The sequence below is a fragment of the Halictus rubicundus genome, chromosome 5 (genome assembly GCF_050948215.1).
Source record: "Halictus rubicundus isolate RS-2024b chromosome 5, iyHalRubi1_principal, whole genome shotgun sequence".
Taxonomy (NCBI): domain Eukaryota; kingdom Metazoa; phylum Arthropoda; class Insecta; order Hymenoptera; family Halictidae; genus Halictus; species Halictus rubicundus.
In genome coordinates, this window is record NC_135153.1 from 2,806,536 (window position 1) to 2,830,509 (window position 23,974).

A 23,974-nucleotide genomic window follows, 5' to 3' on the forward strand; every position below is an offset into this window, starting at 1 on the left:
CTGTAGACATATGGAATAAAATAGTTTACGAAACAGTATAATAGTTTTCTCTGTTTTTTAAGTGAACGGTCGACTTGCAACCCATAGTTCCTCTGAGACTTTTCTTCTTCGCGAAGAGTTCTATGGAATGCGATTAAAAAAAAAGTTTGACCTTGAAAAAAAGGCTCAAGGTCAACTTTGCGGTCCATGTTTTTAACATGTCTCCACCTATACAGAGGTGTAGAATCACGGTACATATACTGTACTGATATATTCTCGGTCAATATTCTGTACTGTTCTGTACTGTTAACGCCTTCCCGTGCCATTTAGCTCGACGAAATCCGAACCCAAGCGTTAGGGGTCAACGCGCGGTAAACAGACCAGAGTGATGCTCGAAAACAGTTGCAATACTAGCTATACTGTTATATAGTCATTTGTAAATCATTCTGCGAGTCTGACTCGTGATGTTTACCTTTGGCCCGATTTTCAGTCCATGAGTCTTACGCGTGATGTTTACGTTTGGGCCAAAATCTTCATCGCGAGTAAGACTCGTTAAAGTACGGGGAGGGGTTAATTTGAATGTCTCGATAATAGTTCGCACAGAACGCAAGTCTGTTGGACCTGCGCTGCGAACCTCATCAGAACTGTCTGCGCAATCAAGAGTGAAATCGTGAAAGGCTTCGGGTTCGAGATCGATTGATCTGTTCGAAGATGATATCTCGACGAGGAGATACACATCCTGTCGGAAGTTCGGGCCGATTAACGGGTGGAGATTATATCGGGGAGGGGAGAAAAGGATCAACCGGTCGTTCTCTGTGTCTGGCGAAGAAGGTTCGAGTGGTACAATGGCGAGGCGGGTTACAGCGAAGATCCTTTCGAAGGAAGTACGAAGCGGTAAACTGAAATTGGATTTAGCGGTGTAAAACGAGAAGTCGCGGCGGTGCGGGGGGTTGGAAAGCGCCGGCGAAAGCCAATGGGCTGGGATCTCTTTCACGGGCCACGCGATGACGGACAAGGCAAGGCCGGCCACGTGAGCCAAAGGAACAAACGAATTGAAAGAGCGCGGTGCGGTGGAGGGACCGGCCGCTCGAGTTATTGACAGCCATCCCTGCCAGTGAATAACTGAGATTCCCGGGGATTGCCTTCGACCAGGGAATCGCGTGTGCCAAGATTCCAGTGGATTTCCCGGAATCAGACATTCGTACGGAGCTCTTTCTACTTGCCCGAGCGCGTTGCCCATTCCCCTCCTCACGCTTTTCTTTCCCACCGACTGGAAGGCGCAGAGCAGCAGGTGTATTTAGAAAATTTACGGACAGCATCCATCACGATGGCCCGGCGATCCCCTAACGAGTTAACCGGCGGATCTCCGCTCGGTATACGAGCACGAGTCGAAATGAGAAATTGAAGGCTCCTTTTAATTCGGAACTTTCCGGCGTTGCGCCGGTTCGTTAAATGGGATCAGTTGGAAGAAGTTTCAATTGGCCGGGCAGAGGATAGGTCGCTCCGCTTTAAATGGATCCGAAGATCTACGGCCCGCTTGGCATATGCTTATGCAAGCCTCTGCGAAGTTATTGTTCTCTGTTAATTCGCAATAGCGTCTGGAGGAACTTGTATTTCTGTTGCCGCATCCGGCGCTAGACACGCTGCCGTCGCGGCGACGATATTCATCAAATTAATTCTTGGATACGCTGCTCTAGCTAATTTATAAGGAAACGTAGAATTGTTACCGCGTATGTACGTCCGATCTATTATACAGGGTGTTTCACCTAACTCGAGCATCTAAAATATCTCGCTTGTTTTTTATAATAGAAAAAAATGTCAGAGGAAAACTAGTTGGTTCAGGAGGGCAAATATTATGATAGGAAACAAAAATTTTTTGAAGGTTATATTTTTTGAGATTTCGAGGTCATCGAAGTTTTTTTAAATAGAATGGAATATTTTTATTATCGCTATATGATAACCGAGGTCAAGACGAATCCAACGACCCGCAATATTATCACCTTCACGTGACCTTGAGTACGAGAAATTCATAAAAGTGGGAAACTTGATGTAAATAGTGAAATAACGATAAGATGACTCCCCTAGGGTTTCAAGAAATGTTCTTAAACCTTGATTAATGACTGTAAACACGCTCACAATAAATTGTAAACACTGATACAAATTCTTCTCGTTTCTGTGACTCTAATCGGTACGTTTCAGAAATTCATCGGGATTTATTCGATTGTGAAAGATGACGTTACTTCTCTGAAACGATGGTGTACAGTGATGCAGAAAAGATAGACATATTTTTAGTTTACGGCGAGGCAAAAAATAACTCAGTACAAGCATCTCAACTGTACGCTGAAAAATACCCTGAGAAAAATTATTGTTCTCTACAAAATTTTGACCGTATAGTTCAATTGTTTTGTAAAACAGAGAGTATTAAATCACTGAACAGGAAACGATCAAAGGCTGCTATTGGAGATGCCGAAACTTTTGTATTTGCTACAGTCAATATTGATCCTACTACAAGTTGTCGAAAAATTGGACGTTCTTTAGGCATTGCCAAAGCAAGTGTGTTCCAAATATTACAATGTTATAAATTTCATCCATACCATATTTCCTTACTTCCTTATTTCCTTAGGAGCTTCATGGCAACGACTTCGAGAATCGTGTTGTTTTTTGTACATGAACATTGCAGCAAATACAAAGAAATAAATGTAGTATATAGTTTATAATGTTTTTGTTTATTTAAAATATATAAAAAAAGGTATTGAATGGATAACTTCGATGTCGGAAACAATTAGATACTTTATCTGTCACGCAACGCACACGTCCTCCGTTCTCCGCAGTCAACGCAAAATCTGTCCGTTCTCCCCAAAAATGTCCTTTTCTAGTTGTCACTCACACACCCGCACTCATCCCCAAATCCTGTGTATGTCCCTCGAAAATCCCAGCCTACCCTTGGGCCTGGTTTTCGTCAGGGACACTAACTCTGTTATCGCCCTCATCCCTTGGGCCTGGTCTTCGTCAGGCCTCGATGTTTTATGGCCCTCTTCCTGTCATTGAAGACCCAACGACATTCTGCCTAAATCTACTATACTATATAAACATTTCTTTTATGACGTTCTCTTTACTGACGAAGCTGCTTTTTCTAACCATGAACAACTGAATAACCATAATATGCATTATTGGTGCACTGAAAACCCGAAATGACTTCGACAAGTTGAACACCAGCGTCCATGGAGTGTAAATGTATGGTGTGGAATCGTTGGTGATAACAAACTCAAGGTCACGTGAAGGTCATAATATTACAAGCCGTTGGATTCGTCTTGACCTCGACTATCATATAGCGATAATAAAAACATCATTCCATTTAAAAGAAACTCTGATGACCTTGAAATCTCAAAAATATAACCTTGAACAAATTTTTTTTCCTATCATAATATTTCCCCCTCTGAACCAACTAATGTTTTCCTCTGAAATTTTCTTGTAACATCGTGAAACACTCTGTATAACACCGTCCGAGACGGTATTTATGGTGTAGTGCCCGGAACTTTAGGTAAGTCTGAATTAAGTGTTATTGAACAATTATGGTTGTGGTCTTCGGCAAGTGTATACCAGAAGCTGTTAGAATATCTTTCGCTGAACGTATCAAGATATCGGGTTTCGTATTTTCTATTGTATTTTTGCAAACTATGCTCGCTGTGAAAAACAATTGAAAAGAAATTGTATTCAGTTAAAAAATTTTTAATTTACTACCTCTTGATCGTAAGTCAGCTTTAATAACTGAAATATTTCATTTATAGTAACATATTCTTGCAGTCACATCTAGTGACTCCGCTCATTATGGCGGCGCCCTTGCCTGTCGAAAACGCTGAAAACCGCACATCTTTACAACAAACTTAACTTTTGAACTAGTGATCTCCTAGGATTGGAACTTGGATTTTAGGCATTTTCTCGCTAAAATCTGCAGAATTACATAAAAAAATGTTAAAAATTTCTGGTTTCCTGAGGTAGAGTTTAACCCTTTTTTTCAAAAGTATTAGAAAATTCTAGATAAGTTTGAGCGTTAAGAAGGGATGCTTAGACATTCTTGCACTGTTTATAATTAAATGGTTTCAAACACAGTATGAGTTTTTATCGTACTTTTATTAGATTATAATAGAATTTATTATACGTGTATAGATTCAAAGTTTGAAGTTACTCGAAATGCAAAGCCATATTCACTTCAGAAATCGATAACTTCGAAAATATTCCCTACGATTTTTTAGCAATATTTCTAAAGGGGATTCTACAGCAAGAAAAAATCAATTTTTCTACCAAACGGAATCCTCGCGTTACGGTTTTAAATATAAATCCACTCGAAAGTAATTTGGTAATGCTCGCATAAAATCTGAACCAACTACTTTTCGAGCATGTATTCATTTCATTTCCGCAATACGTATTGCTTAACTGGGGGCTCCCATCTTTCCATGTAGCTACATTAATTTCTCATTGACGTGTGACACCATGATTAACAACGCGCACCGCGAGCGGAGATATGCATAATATTCCAAGCGCTCGAAAAATGATGAACGTTTGTCCGGGAAATTTTCGGAGTTTCCCAATGCCATTAAATCTCCAACATTATTAACTGCCTGGCACAGCAATAAATTACGTCGCCGTTAATGAAGCGCCGCTGGTGCATACGTCGATCCGCTAATTTCATATGTTTTGTAGATAGTTCAAGTATTCTCGGGTGCAAGCTCGGTAGAGCTACCGATGGTATGATCAAATTTAACCTGTAATTATACCGCTGACGGACATTGATGAATATAACTTTCGTCGTGACCGACACATCAGGACGCGATACATCAATGCCTCCGATAATAGAAAGACGAAAATGGATAAGGTAATAAGGGCGTTCGCGTAACGAAAAACCAAATTTTGTATCATCAACGACGCTGGTACATGATGCATTAAGCAGAATTTTTCGGAAAATTTTGTTGCATAATTGAAAATCGGATATTGAGTGATATAGAATGCGAAGAAAATTAATGGGACACATATTACATATCCAGTCGTAAATCATGCTTTTCACAAAGGACACATAGGAGGAATTATTTAAAGATTTCATTTAAAATGTTTATAAATCCGATTTAAATTATAACTTAATTCTATTAACTTCATTTAAAATGTTTATAAATTCGATTTAAATTATAACTTAATTCTATTAACTTTAATAACGAAATCAACTCGTTTAGAAGTAGCGTGACAGAAAGATGCATTGAGTGCATCTAGACTCCGTTTTATTTACAGGATGTGATTGGACAGATGGTACAATAGGGCAAGGTATGATTGTTCATGTAAAAATAAGTCGAAAAAAGAGAATAATATTTTTTCGTTTGAAGCCTCGTTTTCGAGAAAATCGAGTTTAAAGATCCGCCGAGTTCGCGTGCTCTATATGCAGGAAGTAGAAGTGGTCGGTCATGACCAGACATGTCAGACGATTCTAATCTAACAGCACGCGAATTCGCTGCATTTTCAAACTCGATTTTCTCGAAAACGAGGCGTCGAACGAAAAAATGTCGTTCCTTCTTTTCGACTTATTTTTCCATGTAGAATCATGCCCTCGTGCTTTTAAAAATTTTAATCTCACGCATACGTAGTTCTATATTTCAATTGTTGAAAAAGTTAAAAAAATCTTCTATGCGGGAATTTTAACGACGTTATTTTGCGAGTAACAACTGAATATAATACTATCATTTGGTTCACATATTTTAATGCCATTTTAAACCTCGAGGCGTGGGTAGATTTTATTTCTCACAGAACAATCACATTTTTCCTGGGGATATTTATTAGAAGAAAATGTGGGCCTATTCGCATAAGATAAACGATAAGTTGACATTTCGGGGGAATCCTTTCGTCCTCTTATCTACCCTATCCGCTTAGTAGAATAGCGGACTACAGAAAATCTCGGTCCAGGAACAATACTCTGTCAACGTCAAGGGGATGAGAAAAGAGTCGAAAGTGGCCTCTTCAAGGACCAAGGAGCCATAAACGAAGGGTCTACTTAAGATAACAGAGATTACCCTGGCCACTTCGCGATAGATTCTCTCACGCGCCTCCAATGTCCCTGAAATTTATAGGTAAGGATAACGGTCAATTTCGAAAGAACAACAATCATCAACCGACGATCATTCTCGCCGGCAACTATAACATGACCTGACAAGGAAAGGTGGCATAAAAGGGAAAACGTCTAAGTTGTGAAAATTGGACCAATTTAATTGGATGGCACATCTGCATACGTACAATGGAAAGTATTGCTTACATCATGTAACTTCAAAATTTCTTATAAACTGCGGACCTTTATATTGCCAAAAGTTGTCCGAAACAATTTCGAGAAATACTAGCAAAATAGAGGTTCACTTCATAATTTTAGTCAGTTGGAAATAATGTATTATAATACACTATTCTTAACACTAGACCTCCCATGCACAAAACATATAAAAGTGACTTTATAGAATGTCTTATAGAAGGGAGAAGATTGAATTTACTTAAACTATGTACGATTTTCATTATAATATGTGCTCAAATAAAGAAGTCAATTCATTAATTTCCTATGAAAACGTTTTTAGAATTTCAATAATTGTGTGGTAGGTTTAGTGTTAATTTTTTTTTTTATTGTTAACTTTGTCTACTCTTTTGGTCACAAATGCATAGAATCCGGTGTTTCAGCTTAACCCTTAAAATATATCCTTTAGAAACAAAATGATTCAATTGAATTATATTTAAACATTTACATTCAACATTCATCTTTATCGAAACGATAAATAGAAACATAGTGAGACAGTAAAACTTCATCGAAATCCACAAATAGTTCTATTAGTAATCGTTACACATTAAATAACGATTAGCATAATAATCGCGAGCTTTATAACTTCCAATGGGGAGTTCCACTCAAGCTTTCAAATAAAAAAAAAAATAATAATAAGCACTTAAGGGATAATCACTCACTCGCTTAAGCTGCACGACTAATCGCACGATCACGAATCACGAACTGGGGAAAGTTGTAATTAATTTTCATACAACGGTGATACACATTATATACTGTTCCAAAGAATCTTCTGGATACTTTAGATCTCGGATTGCGCCGGGAACGGACAGGATGAGGAAGCCGATGCCAGCCGGAGAAGACGGTTGATCCGTTCGTTCGAATCAACGCCAGTTTGCTCCAGTTTGTACTTAGCCGAACTCTATTACCATCTCACTCGTTCTAGAGTTCTAATTGATTATATGAGGCGGTAGTTCCGCGGGAGTTCGCTCGTTACTCCCGGGGTGGCTCATCCCCGTCTTTCGCCTCGAGTTTCCTCATCGGCTCGGGCGCTCGTCGCGCTCTTAAAACAGTTCGCATTCCTTTCACTTTTCCTCGCCGTTCCGAATCTACAGATGCGTATAATTAGCGAGAAGCCTCGAGGCGAGTCGGAACGCTTCCTTCGATTGCGCACGGTTTTTACAGACGATACTCCTCCTCCTCCCCCCCCCCTCCCCCCACGGGCCCGATTATTTAAGCATTCTGATTTTCAACCGGTTAATCTCGTTCCGGCACACCGGAGACCAGGAATCGATTCTCTTTAGTTATTACTGCGGAGTTTTATGCAGTCAAAACCGAAAGAAATATGGAAATGCGCCAAAAATATGCAGAAAATATGGGAAGGAAATGGTAGAACACTGTAGACGATATACAGGGTGTCCCAAAAATTTATTTCCCTGAAAATGGCGATTCCTGAGGTCATTTGAGATAACTTTTTCCTTTGCAAAAATATTCTCCGGGACTCTGTTCAGGAGTTATCGACGAAAAACGCGGACCAATCAGAGCGCGGTTACGAAGAACGAATCCCGGCTCAGCGTTGGCATTCGCCGAGCCGGAATCCGTCCGCTGTAGCCGCGCTCTGATTGGTCCGCGTTTTTCGTCAATAACTTTTCAACAAAGTAGCGGAGAATATTTTTACAACGGAAAAAGTTACTTTAAATGACCTCAAGAATGACCCCTTTCATTTTAAGCAGGTTTAGGAATTTATTTTATTTTCACTTTGTTTATTATAATTTTTATGAAAGTTTGTAATGTTGAAATGCGACTAAATGCGGTTGGCTATTAGTGTCACCGTGGCAGAAACTCGTATAAAAATCTATAAACATCGGTGGTCAGCAAACATTTCTGCTTTGACTATTCACAAATTTTTGTCCGTTAAATACTGCTTGACATATTTTCATAAATATTTTTAGGCGATGTGACACATCGGTTATAATTTCTGGTATTTTATTTTACCCAAAGCGTGGATGTTTTGCCCCAACTTTTTCAACCTGTACAAAACGTATGCTACATCACGTAAAAAGGATTTGAAAAATGTATCTACAGAATGTATGTGTAATACATAAGTATAGCTGGAAGTGAAAAAAAAAACAGCAAAGTCTCAAAAAATAATTTTTTAAATACCAGTTATGAAATTAAATAATACTTGAAAATTGTAAACAAGAACTGTTGAAAATTTGATGTTTAAATCTATAAAAAAAGTAGGTATAAATCATTATTATATTATTCCTTTGGCTACGGAAACAATAGAAAGTTCTCATTTGATTTATACATTATTATTAGATTTGTCGGAAGGTACTACATACTTTCCAAGGTTCTTAAAACATTTAATATTGTTACACTTTCTTCCACAAGTATGAATTATATAGGACAACAATTTTGAAAATGCAGAAATTAATTAGTGAGTTATGACAACACAGGATGTTTGTATAAAAGATAAATTTACCGACACAGTGTATCTTACAATTTACAATATGAAAATAACGAGGTTGGAGCAATTTAACATTCTGTGGAATGTTTACAGAGAAGATTATTAATTATATTATTGTATACCAAAACGTCCCAATTTCCAAAAATTTATAAATATATTTAGAATTAAAATATTATAGCTTAATAAAAGTTTGCGTTGTAAGAGCCCGAATTTTATAGAAACTGTATTATAACAAAACTGCAAAGCAAGGAACAGTGAGTTGTGAGTAAAAAATACAACAAAATTATTATAGGGCAAATATTTGCTTTGAATATTTCCTAATATTCTGATCTTTCATGCAGAATGTCTATTCATGAATAAAAAGCAATTATTGTACTATGTTTTCGTACCAGATACTGACTGAATGCTGTTGGATATTTTTCCCTTTTTTTTTGTGGTTGCATTTTTATATTTAAAGAGTTGTGAATATACGCATGCACAACAGTTTGCATAACACATTCTGCCTGCAATTTACGTAATCAATTTTCCTGAGAATATCCCATACTTCAAATAAAAACTAAGTTATTAAATTAGAACTTTAATGCAATTTAAATTTAAAATGTAAACTGTATAAAACTTGTTAATAAATTTCGCTTAGGGTCGACACGTGTAACTACGGTTTTTTTCAAGTAACTGTATCGCATGTTTGTAACATATAATGAATATGTGCCACACATTCTCACTGAAGTTTTAATGTGGTTAGCCGTTTAATATCAATGTATCCGCTGATGAAAGAGTTCATTTACATTGCTGAGTGGATTATAAAAAAATTCTTATACTTCCTAAATTCTACTTATTATACTTATACAAGGTGTCTCAAAAATATTGTACTTCCCTGAAAGGGGTGATTGCTGAAGTCATTTGCAGTAACTTTTCCCTTTGCGAAAATGTTCCCCGTGGCTTTGTTAAGGAGTTATCAACGAAAAACACGGACCAATCAGAGCGCGGCTACAATGAACAGGCCCCGCCTCGGCCAATGTCAACGCCACGCTCAACGGGACCCCTCGGGCCGCAATTCGGTCCCAGTATTCGCGCTCCGATTGGTCCGTGTTTTTCGTTAATAACTCTTTAACAAAGCCACGGAGAACATTTTTGCAAAGGAAAAAGTTACTTCGAATTACCTCAGGAATCTTCCCTTGTAAGGAAGTACAACATTTTGGGACAGCCTGTATAATTATACTTATTGGTAAAAATTCAAAAATGTCGGAATACCATATTACATACTGTCTGTACAATTGCTTGGTGTCAATTAATTACGACTCCAATGTATCGTATAAATTTTTTTATGTGAATTCAAGTGGTTTACAGATTGGGTGAAACAGTTTCATCTCGTTTTCTTATTATATCGCACATTTGCTTGAAAGACTCATTTCACTAGTTCTCGCACATTTCTCGTTGCTCTTCTATAAAGTTTCTCGTTCAGACGGCTCAAACGCGAACATTTGTTGATATTCACGCGAAACGCCCCTTTAATTAGACCGTTTCGCCCAGGCAGACATTAATTAAATTAGGATCGCTGCCTTGTATGCGAGCGTGGAATTATGAAACTCCGTTTCTCGAAGTCAATCACGTGTCCTCCATTAATCAAACTACAGCGGAAGATCCGGTAGTGGAAATTGAGAAGACCGGGTTAGGTGTCATTGTCCCTCGGGCTGTTCTAAAGATTTTATCATTTCTATTCCAACATTCTATCCACGCGCAATTAATTCACAGAGTTTCTGCCAGCCAAATGAAATTCCCAGTTTATAAATTGAGTAGTATACAGTAAGTAGCAAAACTGATTACACACTATTTGTAACAGCATAACATTTTTCAAATTAGTCCAAACAACTTTAGTGTTTTTGAGAAGTTAGAAGGATTAGTTTATTAGACGAGGTGTAAAAAATTTTTGAAAAAAATTTGAATTGGTCGGAATCGCAAAAGAAATAGTAAAAATTGGTTTTTTCAGCTTTTTTATCTGAGCCTGTATTGAAAATTTAAAAAACGTGTTCTATTGACTCGAATAAATTATATTCATGCTGAAAATTTCATGGATATTGGCTACTTGGTTTACCAGTTATAAACGATTAAAAGTGGGAAAGTTGCCATTTTTCACGATTTTCGATTAAAAATCGCACTTTAATATATTTAACACGTTGAGTGCCGAATATTAACCTAAAAAAATTTGAACAAAATCAAAATCATTTAATGATAGATTCAATGAAAAATAAAATTCGATGAAAAGTACAAAGATGCGTAGATCAGTAGTTTCTAAATCGGGGTCCACACGCACGGATTCCGAGGTCCGCACGCACAGATTCCGGGGTCCGCACGCACGGATTCCGCTTCCATCCTGTTCGTAGTACCAACCTAACTCTTCGAATCGCGCAGGTGATCTATAGCGACGTCGTAAAAAGCGTTCCACCCAGAGAACTTCGTGCTTAATTTATCCCGGAACCTGTCATCTTGGATAAACTTGTCGTTGGTGGAACGGTGTCCCTCGCGGCCGTATCCGCCCTTTCCTCGAAAATTGTGGGTCTCTTTCGTCGCCAGTCTACACCGATACGGTAACGACGTCGTAACCGCGAAACGGCATCCGCTCACACTCGCGCCTCTGCCTACCCATAAATGAAACACGCTCCGTGCGGGGAGACATTAACATAAGGTATACGAGTATCAAGAGGGATATCTCCGGCGAGCAGACGCGAAAGCCCGATTACCTTATCACAGGATACGGCCATTAATAACGAACGCGTGACGAAGAGAGAGAGAGAGAGAGAGAGAGAGAGAGAGAGAGAGAGACAGAGAGAGAGACAGAGAGAGAGAGAGAGGGAAAAAAGAGGTGGTCCTCTAACGGCGCACCCAGGAGCCAAGTATCCCTTTATTAGAGGGCGCAGCGTACATAAGTGATAAACGGGATCCCTTTCGCGCTCTTATCAGCGCCAAATGAACATGTCTCATATCTCCTTTCCGCTAGAACCAAATGGCTACACTTTCTATGCGACAGAGATTTTATGAGAACTCTATTCAATGAATGGAACAAAGGACGACTCTCGAACTTTTTACGAGTTGATACTTAAACTGATACTTTTGTGATGTACCATAAGACGGGTGTACTGTACTATCTTATTTAGATTAGACTATGGACTTTTGTGTGAATTACAGTTCGTGACGACTAGTTGATGAAATCGACAATTGGCTGGATAGAGGAAGAACGTTAAAAACAATTGAAATATCTCAACGCCATTCTAACTGATTAACGAAACCACGAATTGGAGAGAAACTAATGCCTTCATGCGAATTATAGTACAGAGATACTTCCACAGGTAGTAGATACTGTTGGGTTGTTTGTATCGGTGGAGGTGGTATGAATGAGTTTGAACGGAGCGTGTAGACAGTGTGGGATGCGAGCGCTGAGATTTAGAGGTTAGGATCGCCGCGCATGCACGGTGTGGCCAGATCAAGACTTGTGTCCCCACTCTAACTTCCCCTCCTACCGCGCTATTCCTCACGCTTCCGCAGCGGCCCGGTCACGTGACGCGTTTCGCCTCTGTCTTGCCATACTCTGGTACTGGTAGAGAGAGGGTAACTTTTTCCCCTCGATTCATGCTCCCTCCCCTCACTGGGCGACACTGGATACAGTGTGACTAAGAGAGTTGTGATTCACATGTCACTTCACTTCTGTAATAAAACCAGTATTAAACAAATAGTGCGTTCCGCAATTATTAAACCCATCTCCTACACACATCACTGCAAAGTAAGAAACAACGTTGCAACTAATTCTTCAACGTTACTAAAATTTCCAGTTTCTTCGACTCCATTCAGCAGCATTTGCTGTGAGGTAGTGCATAAGTATCTCAACGCCATCCTAACGATGCGTAAATGAAGATGCATAGATAAATCATTTTGCGCGGAGAAGTTGCTACCTGACTCGGGGCCAAACTAGTCGGAAGGTTTAGATTGCCGTCAAGGTTAAGCGCGAAGGTAAACTGAAGTTTGGGCGCTCGCCGTCGGGTTTGTTGAATCCGAAGTGTTTGAAAATACAACTGATGGTATCCGGGGTGTCAACGTTTAATGCATTTAGTGTTTTCCACCTGCGTGTCCTAAGTTCCCGATGTCGGGTCTCGCGGGGGTCATAAATTGAATCAGCAGAGTTTCCGGAGTCACATATGCCTGTTTTACGGGAGCGTAGTCGGTGATAAGGAAAGATGAATACACATTCACGGTAGACAGTTGTGAGCCACGTGATTCGCGCAGGCACATTGCGCCGCCAACAATCCGCCCCTTTAGTGTTATAACAGTCTTTATTAAAGCTCCATTTTCTTACAAGCTGCCAGCTGCATTCCACGCTGCGTTCCTGGCAACGACGTCGTTAACTTCCCTCGAATTTCGTCCGTGAAACGGCAGCCGAACCAGCGAAGAGATGGCTGAGAATACCGAGGCCAATAATCCTTAGTACTACAACAGGCTTATTAAGGACGTTAAGGCGTTTATAACGCTGCGGTTTGGAACGTGACAATATCGTCTACTTTCATCCCTACTTACCCTTATTCCGGCCTACATTGTGACAACGGGCCTGTTAACCCCCTTTGAATTTCGCGACGGCACCTTGCCACCCGTGGAACGGTAATGGAATGGAAATTTTGAATGAGAAGAGCCTCGCGTACACTTCCCCCGTTCGTTTCTGCGATCTCTTAATTACAATCTTCTGCGCGACTAACCGGGACCGCCAGCGTAGAAAAATTCAGACGACAACACTACTGACAAATCGATCAGTAATCACCCCTTTACCGACCGCATAGGGTAGACGTACTATTTATGGCCGTTCTAACGGTTTCCGTACCGTTTACTGATATACAGTGTGTCCCACGAGCTCTGTCTACTTGAATACCTTGGTTATTTCAAACAATACGAGAAAATGTTACTTACAGAAGTTGTAGTGTTTAAGAAACTACATAATACGGTATAAATGATATTCTTGCAAGTGGAGGCGTAGAGAAGATATAGAGGTTACCTTTGTTTTTTTTTTTAATGGTATGTCCAAACTTTTTATGCTTGATTTCGATAGATTGGCATATTCTGAGTATGAAAGTACTAAAATGTATCCACAAAAATAAAACATATATCAGTGTAATCCCAAATTTCCAGACAATCAATACGTTACAAGATACACAATGTTTGAAACGTAATGAATTAAAATTATTTACACTACTTGTGGCCACAGTAGTACCATTTTTGGATAGCCGTCTTTCCATTTGTGGCCACCTGTGAAATTGGTAATGCAAACACTAGAAATTACAGTTTTTCATTTGTACCGATGTTGATTCCTGAACACACAACAGAATAAATGTACAAAAATTGTATGAATGAATGAATGATTGTATGATCATTGTATGATTGTATGAATTGTATGAATTGTTGATTGTTTTTAGGTTAAACTGCACCTCGGCAACCCAGAAATGTTTAACTTTTTACTATACAATCCTGTACATCTTGGCGAGGACATGTCAAAAATCAAAGTTTTAAGGCGAGGAATTTACTGGTTAAAAAAGGTATGTCTCAAAAAATGTCGTAAAAAGCGATATTTGACGCGTGATTACGACGAAATGTAATTTTTTTCAAAACAGCCCAGGCTGCCCGCGGAGAGTTACAATATGAATATATTTAATTAAACCTAATTTAATCGATCCATCGCATTTTTAAACTACATTTCGCACTAAAGGGTCCACTAAAGGTGTTGTTTTTATTAAAGGAACGGTGAGGGTAAAAAGGACACTTCACAAACAGTCGAGGATTCCGAAAAGACAAGAAACTATGCTTTATTAATTATATCCGGACCGAAATTAAAACCGTCACACTTGTACGACTTCCGCTAAATACAATATCAACGTGTCGGGTATACTCGCGAACTAAAAATCTCGACACACCGCTAAAGACTCTGAAGTCTGAATCCGTGAAAATCTTAATACTTGAATCCTAGCTTTCTGCGACAGGGTCAGCTCTGTTTAAACTAAAATCGACTGGGCGGAGGTACCCGCTAACGGGGGAAAAATCATCCCTATTCGCTAGACGACATGGGGGAGGAGGGTCTTCCTGATCCGTGGAGGAGAAAGTCACTCCCTCAAGTCGTTTTATTGAACTTCTAAAAACTATGAACCCCGGAGCAGCGCGTTCACGGTACCCTAAAGTGGGCCTCTTAATTTTATGGCCCCTCGACTGGCGCAGGCCAAGGGTAGTGCCAATTGCACGGATGGCCTGCACATGTACTAGGACCCACTCTGTCCGTTCGGGGCCCTTCCTTACCATTTTATGGCCCCCTTTTCCGTAGTCATTTGGAAAACGGCGGAAAAAAGGGAAGGCCTCTTCGAAAAATATGCTACATAGGTAGTCGAGGGGCCATCTGTGCCGCTTGTAAATGAACGTGCATTTCTCACAAAAGGGTTAAATTTATATTTGCACAGAAATCGCAGTGTGCTAATTACAGGCAAAACCGGTAAAATAAATCACCGGTATCTCGGTCACGCTAGGTATCGTTCGCCACCCAAGGAGCATTAAACCCCGGCTCGATTTTAACTATCGTCGGCGTTTCGTTATGTACCAGTAACCTCCCTTCCGGCGCTCGCTTCCGAAAGAGGATTGAAGCGATCCCATTTTCGTGACGAGCATAAATCTTCCGGATCGAATATTATTATCGATAAAAGTGCCAGGCTTTAAGAGGCATTACACTTTTCCAGCGATCCGGTGGCGTGATGTCTGCTGACGTCACCGGGAAATTGCTCGATCGGTGGAAATGCTCGCCGCGAAACGTTGCGACGTCGAGCGCCGCTAAATCGCGCGTTCCGTTCGGGGCTAATCGAATGCCCGCGAATATCCCGGCTGAGCGCGTTCCCTCCGTCGACAATCGGTTTTGTTAAGCGAGCTAACGTATTGCCAGACCTCGTTAAAACCGAATCAACAAAGGTCGCTTTGTTCTATCGAGGCTCGTGGGACTCCGGACAACCGTGCGGCGGTACACTTTTATGAGAAACGTTCGACCGGTCGTGCGGCAAGCGCAAAGATGACCAACATGGCTATCAGAAGTCCTTTCTCTATTTGTCCCCCAATTACCGCGAGAACGTCACCCGGGGACCTTCTTAAACCGAGAGCTTCCCAGCCCTGGCCTCGACCACCGACTCGACTGTCTCGACAACTTTCGGAGAATAAAACATCGATGCCCGGAATCGAACCCTCTATCGGCCACCCCATTCGGTTAACCAGCAGTCCCGACAAAGAGATTTCCGCTCGATACGTTTAGTGCCGCCGATACCTCCGATCGCGGTAATACTTCGTGATGTAGTGATAAGCCGGAACGCTGCTCCGCTGCAATTTTACCCGTAGCACGAAGATTGATTTTTACGATCGCCTGATAATTGCGGCGACGATTGATGCGATGTCAGAGCTCCAAAGAGAAAAAGGATCGAAACCAGCGGTAGGATGAAAGCGTTGATGAAACTCTGTCTCGCGAGGAATGTAAAACTCTGACGAGTGGTTTGCTCAAGGAGAAATGTTGAGCTTATTCCCAGATAGCACCGTACATCCATAAAACGTCCGTCTCCCGTATAGGTTACGTTCGAACGTCCTACATTCATTTCGGACATCGCTCAAAGTAGAATATTTTACATTACAGTTGATCTTCAACTGAATGACCTTGTGTGGTAGGTCACTGTACTCGACTTAAAACGCCCTATTATGTAGTACGTAGAGAAGTATATCATTCTAATTTAAAAAACGAAGTTGACCTTCATAAGTCCTCCACGCCTGCACCAACAAAACAACTATCAACATGGAATTATGTCATCCTCGAAACCACGCAAGTTTCGTCCGACACAGTTTTTCTATCACCAACAACAAACGAGTTATTCGGGTGACCTTTTTAAATGTCTCACCCTATATAGGGATCGGTGACTATTGAAAGGTGAAAGGTGTTGGCTAGTTGTCCATCTGCTCGCGAGAGTAAGAGGTAGCCGCCACAATTACATAGTCCTTGGATGTTTTTCATTAAATTTTAATTCACACTGTGTATCCAAAATGCTGGTGTGTACGAAGAAATGTAATTAAGTGAACTTTTTGAGTTCAGTCTGAGCAATCATCTACTACTAGAGTTTCCATAACCATATTATGCGGAAGCGTTGAACAAATTAATTTTTGCAAATTTGCGATCTTACTATGTTTATAAATCAACGCGAACGATAAAAACTTGGTTTCAGAAATATTTAAAAGAGTTCAGAAGGGTAAATAAAATAAGAATGAAAACTCTTGCGTACGGAAATAGTGAAACAAAATTCTCTTGTGAAGACTACCAACCCATCGTACTTCATCATCATCTTGAATCTTCAATTTTACAGAATCTAATTTCCTTCATAAATTCCAGTTAAATGTAGAATAGCGGATGAAACTTGGTTCTTCGGGTACGGTGCTTCATAAAATGGGATTGCACCAGTGGCAAGCAATCTTCCCTAGAGAAGCGATAAAATTAATTCAAACGCGAAACTTTTTTCACTTTCACCCTTATATATTTTTTCGTGTATTACGAAACACTTTTAAATTCGCTGTGTTACTAAACGTTTAAAGAACTGGGTCAGTGAAACATCCGTTTAATGCCATATTTCGATTCAACGGTGCTAGGTTATGCTACAAGTTCAAGAAAAAAAGATTATTTATTAAAATATTATAGCAGATATACAAATTAACAAGCAGTCTTTTATTTAGCAAAATTCAGCAGGTATTTAATAACACGTTCATCGATTAAATTTTTCATAATACTGAACCCAGTGTTCATTGCAACAAAGAGCATTAAAATACAATTAAAATAAACATTCAGCGTCCGTTTCGTTATTCAAATGAAAATTCAGTTCATTGTTATTTCGTGCCGTTATTACAACCATTTGCCACATTGAAACAATTATAATCCAACATTCACCAGACACTCTCGCCTTGACTACATTAGCGAAATACGCGGACACAGATTGGCGAGGAAGCTCTCGGAACACCGTGCGCAAACACCGAAAAATTCAAATGAACCGAAATCTCCATCCGGCTGCCAAAATCTCTCGGCGCGTCCAACAGCGAACTCGAATCCTCGATTAGCATCCGCAGACGTGCGAGGAAGGAACAACTCGCTAACGATAAAGGTCCGGGGGCCGGGTGCCGGGAGCCCGGTAGTTTGTACGGTTCGCAAATAGCCGGCGTTAATTCGAATCGCGATAATTCCAAACATTTTCGTGTTAGTTCCAGCTCGTAACGAGCGCGCAAGATCGTCCCCGGGAAACGGCCGGCTCAGCCGAACTGTTGTTGCGGATGAATTAGGGGACACCGGGGTAAAAATCCTGGCCGGAACTTCTGCAACGTTAGCGTCGTCATCTTTCCTACAGTCACGGGCAAAAAACATGGGACAACCCTATCCGTTCGTTAACTTTTATTTAGTGGACGACATCAGCGAAATTTCTTCTACATGGTTCAACTGGTGCAACTAAAATGCTCCGTATGAATTTTCAAGCACGTGTTCTTTACCCAATAATTTCTAGAGCCTCCTTTATTTTTTATCACTGAAATTTCTCATTTGGGCAGAAATTTATATAATTTTTGATTTTTTTTAAAATTTTTCTCTATCTTAAGTGGTGCCATTCATGTTCAATGTGTTGTTTTAACTAGTCGAGAGTTAAAAATTATCGGTTCTTAACATGACTGTAGGAAACCTACCTTACCGACGCGATCGGTCTACTGCATAAATATTAGGGTGACCCATAAGTAATCAATTATTTTGAAATCTAAAACAAACTTTGTAGTAAATTCAGGTTTTGTTTCATAATTTATTATATAATCTCTATCATTATCAAGGGCGTTATTCATATTAAACTAAGTGTGTACTAATATTAACATGTGCCATTGTTTCTCACTAAGACCATGCCTCACCGATTCCCGTAACGACAACTAATTTTATCGATTAGGAATTTGTCATCGATTTCGACGACCTTGAAATATGTTGTCAAGGTCATCACCCTGAACAACTTTTCGGCCTCAGTGTTCCAGATATTCGGAAAGAACTGTTTAGTTCCACTACGGCGAGCACTGCCATTTCAAACGAATTTTGGTTGGGCACTTTGAAATACAAAGGAACATATGGTGTCCCGTCGTTTTGTCCCTGACTGTATTCACAAATTGCACGTTTCTCTTTCGCCTATTTCGCCTTCCCTTTTCTTCCGTTAACGAGTGATCCAACGCCAACAGGATTGGAAGGTTCATGGTAACGGATGGCGTGCAATGACGACGAAAAGGACGACGGCCGCGCAGGTGGGAAATAGAAAAGGGAGGATGAACACGCCGGATCCCCGCCGTTATGAATCGTGCAATCAAGGCTGGAGGCACTTGAGCCCGGCTGACTTCGGACAGCTGATGCCTCCTAGCTTCCGGTTGCTGTTAAAAGGGTTCGCAGGGACTCGCAACTACCACGCCGCGCCTCGCCGCGGGGGTTTGCCGTTACCTTTCTGCTCGAGCGGCTCGAGTAATTTCGACAATTGCCTCCCCGAAAAGCTTCTGAATGCTAACGAAAATGGTTACCAGAGCAAATAGTTCCCTTTGACTCGCCCTTACGCTCGGATATTTCGTTCCAGCCCGGCCGCGATTCCTTCCTTCCTTCCTTCCTTCCTTCCTCTTCTTGCATTTTTCACCGTCGGGATCTTTCGCGGCGGTGTGTTCAGGAAACGTGTAGCAACATCGAATCGTGTTGCATGAAACGTACGAATTTCGAATGTCGAGCAAATGGTTTGCCAAGAGATTGCTTCTACGCGGAATTAACGTTTCACATTCGTGAGGTGCAGGAATTAACACACTTTGCCGGACGGGTTTAAATCTGTCCGAGGACACACACGCGTTCTCGACTGAACTGAAAATTTCGCTTTTGTGAAATCGAAATAAGAATTTATTTAGAAGAATTCGGTTGCGCTTCGGTCGATGGCTGATCCTTCGTGTCTGCAGCGACTCGAGGACATTAGTCGACAAACGCATTAACCGGCATAACTCGGACGTCATTGCCACGGTATGCGAATGACTGAATCGTTGTTTCGTACACCTGCAAATAACACTTTCCCGTTAATAGTGTACGTTATCGCGATCTGCTTGTGATGGCACTTTAATCCTTTGTGATACAAAACGTTCCCTCCGTTTATCTTCTTATAGAACGACATACGTCCAATTGCATTGGTCCGTTATTATTCCAGGCTTTCGATTACGCTTTTAGAAACTGTGTAGTATGCGTTTGGTCGCAACATCGATTTCAATAATACAAAAGTCGATTTTTATAACGCGCGCCTAGCAGAAAAAAATGGAACATACATCGTACAGATTATATTTGAAAGTTTTGTCATGATGTATAACCGTGCATCCCTTCCCTTTTTCAAAGCTGAAACCGTCACTATATATTTTGGCGTAGTCAGCGAAATTTATTGCGTTTTTCTGAAAAAGCTGATGTATTGTATTGTCAGTGGACGATTTAGTGCAGTTTGCAAAGAGTTTGATTACATTGGTAGGGTCTATTAACCATGGTGGGTTGTCTGAAAATTGGTAATTTAATAGTTTCGGGTGTTCAGGCGTTAAATTTTTGTATAGGCAGGAATATAGTAAAAGGGCATATGCAGTTTGGATATCTTTCAGCGTACACATTTCGAGCCACAATTGTTTATCTCTTACTTTCTCCATAAATTAGAAGCATCTCTAATTGTTCTTCGAATGAAAATTTCATGTTGACTATCTTATGTTCACTAACTGATCGAATGTTTACATTTGACGTAGTGAGCATATCCTTGAATACGTTCCATACTGAATGTAATAGAATAAAAACAGTGAAATATCTCAGCGACGGTAAGTTTTAGGACAAATCACTTTAGTACTTTCATACTCAGAATAAGCCAATCTCTCGAAATCGAGCATAACAAATTGGACATTCCATTTAAAAAAATACAGGTGACAAACATAGGTGACCTCTATATCTTCTCTACGCCTCCACTTGCTTCTTAAACACTAGAACTTCTATAAGTAATATTTTCTCGTATTGTTTGAAATAACCAAGATATTCACGTGGACAGAGCTCGTGGGACACGCTGTATGTCCAAAACACGAGTCCTGCCAGGGACATGTATCGACCAGAAGATACTATTCTTTGATTCTTGGCCCCTCACGGTGTATACTCGGCGGCAGTGGGGATAGTTCTGGGACTTTTATCGGCTAGATATATCGATTAAACATTGTAGTGTGATTCCTAAAAAAACATGGAACCTGTAATTTCCCCACTGTTCGTTGAAAGGAACGCCGACAAACGCGACGAGGCAAAGAGATATCAGAATCGCGAATTCACGCGAGAGGGGAAAACAGTCTTTTAGTAATCGCCGGAGGGGGCAGCTCGCAGTCCTATATTTAACCAAAACTTTTCCGCTGGCCGTGTAAACACCGGTTTTCCCGCTGAGTTTCTAGATTTTTAATCATCGCCGGGCCAGCGTGCAAATCGCGTTTAGCCGCGGTTACCATCTGCGAGTATGCCATAATTACGTTAGAGTTCGCTCGCTTTGAGGAGATTTTTCCGGTCCGGATGGTTCGGTGTGATAGTACTTGACGGGTCTCGCGGCGTGTTCGAGATGCATTTCGTCGAACTGGCCAGGCGGACGGGGTCTCAAACAGTGAGAGGCCCCGGCGAGTGTCTGAAACGACGCATTAGTTGCCCGCGGAAAGAAACTTCATAGAAACCCCGTCTTAACTGAGGTTGGAAAATGGTTTTATGCAAGTTGCAAGCGAAGAGGCTTGCCAACTCCACTCGAGAAAAGGGCTTTGCCGCAGCGGCGCTCGCCTGCTTTCTTCGTTCGGTCGCTACCTTTTTCTTTTCACCCATCGGTTCACCGTTCTTTCTTTCCCTTGCCGCGCCATCGTTCCCCTTCGGAACATTTCGCAGCGGAACCGGCAAACTTTCTTCTCGCGGTGTCAAAAGCCTTTCTGCACAAGTGTATTTACGTTATACAGGCTGCCCAAAAAATGTGGATTCCATCCGTATAATATTGCGTCTTCGATAACTGCTTGTGGGCGTGACGCTTATTTTCAATATTTGTATCATCGCACCACAATTTTTCAAACCGATGCCTAATGGTCCGATCATTCGGAGTAGCTTCCCCGAAAGCAATACATTTTTCTCAAGGTAGTATTTCTGAGGATTTCTAGGTTATCGATGTGCTTAAATAAGAATGTATACTTCTATATATGTCATGTGATGGCCAAGATTAAGATGGATCCAAGGATCTATAATATTGTGACATTCATGTGACCTTGAGTACTGAGAAGAAATGGAAATATAAATATTTGTCGTCTTCGGTAACGTCGAATTGAAGTTCACACACATCCGAAGACAAAATAATATCTGTTTCAGAGAATACAAATAAACTTTATGATGACCTTTTTATTATTTACACGTTAAAATTGCAAAGAAAAAAGTTCAAAAGGTCCAGCGCCTTGCGCACAATCGATCCTGAACTGTCTTACTCCATGACACTCCCCAAAGCAACTGAACCTTCCACACGGTGTATTTATGAATCGCTATTTATTGCAGGTTTCTGACCTATTCATGCTGACCAAGCCTATCATGCAAGATTTAGTGGACACACGGGACGCGGGACATACGAAATTTGTTCGCGGCGAACGGAAGAACCGCCATTGTCCTTTTTCCAGCGGTCTTTTCGCGGAACAAACGGCCGTGGGATTCGACGTGTAAACGATATCACCGCCTGTCCATTGTGCCTGGCCGATAATTCTTTCCGCCTCGTCGCCGAGGAGCCGAGAAACTTTCGGCTTCCGGCACCGGTTCCTTCCTCCATAAATCAGAGATAAATCACTTTTAAACTCGCGCTGTTAACTCCAGGTCGTCGCCGACTTGGCCGACCACCGTTCTGGACTCCTCCGGGAAACACCGACGGAATCGATGGCCCGCAAGATAATGAATATGTCTCCTGGACCCTGTTAACGTACCGCCGCCATCGCCGCTATTGCCGCCGCCATTCCCGCCGCCGCCGGACCTCGCTCGTTCTTAATTAACATAATGCGATAATGACCCGAATCACGCTTCGCCCCCGATATCTAGGTTACCGATGACGTGGCGTTCCACGATTGCTCGTTAATAATGCATGTTAAAGGAAATTTCAATTGAGCTTGTTACTGTTATCCAACCCTTCCCCCCCCCCCCCGCCCCTTAGTGCCCAAGCTATTTCCAGGTCAAGAGAAGTCGGCTGAGGTTCATGGATACGGAAAACTCACGAGGAGGAGTCGCTTTGTTTCACAATCAGCACGATTCTCAGTGGCGAAACGTTCATTTTGGAGCCCTGGGCTAACACTGTTCGGGGGCCCGCCGAATTAACCCAAATTATCGCGAGTACCAAAAATTTTTACATAATTTATTTTTTCTTGAGTTTCTAATCTAAATTGTTTTTATTTGTTTGACCCCCCCCCCCCTGACTGAACGGGGACCTGGGCTAACACTGTTTGAGAGCCCACCGAATTAACCCAAATTAACTCGAGTATCAAAAATTCTTATATACCTAATTTATCTTTTCTTAAGTTTTTAATTTAAATTGTTTTTATTTTTTTTTACCCTTTTACTGAACCGAATTCACCCAAATTATCTCGAGTACCAAAAATTTTCACATAATGTATTTTTCCTCGAGTTTTTAATCTAAATTGTTTTTATTTTTTGGACCCCCTTCGACTGAATTGGGCCCTGTGCTAACACAGATTGGGAGCCCACCGAATTAACTCAAAGTAACTCGAGTACCAACAATTCTTATATACGTAATTTATTTTTTCTTAAATTTTTCATTTAAATTGTTTTTATTTTTTTGGACCCCCTTGACTGAAACTTGCTCTGGGTTGCAGCCGATAATGCCCATGCTTAGTTCAATAGAAGTATTTTGTGCAATGGAAGCAAGAACGGAGAAAATGGAGTTAATTTCAATTGCTTTGTAGTAATTTCGCATGAGTGGATGCATATAGGTCGTGTCCGAGCAAGCATTATGGACCACAAAATGAGAAAAGGGACATCAATTGCCGATGTTGTTCCAGTTTTCATTTACGGATGTTCTACCGGGCCGTGTTCGTCGTTTAATTACTTCTTCCAGCATTTAAACAAAGAATGCTCGCAGCAGGAG

At 40.9% G+C, this 23,974-nt stretch overlaps 1 protein-coding gene across 1 annotated transcript in view; it reads right to left on the bottom strand.

Moving 5' to 3' along the window:
- Window positions 1-23,974, bottom strand: part of LOC143353980 (protein O-mannosyl-transferase TMTC1-like) — a 428,910-nt gene that overhangs the window by 194,999 nt on the left and 209,937 nt on the right. The window lies entirely within an intron of this gene.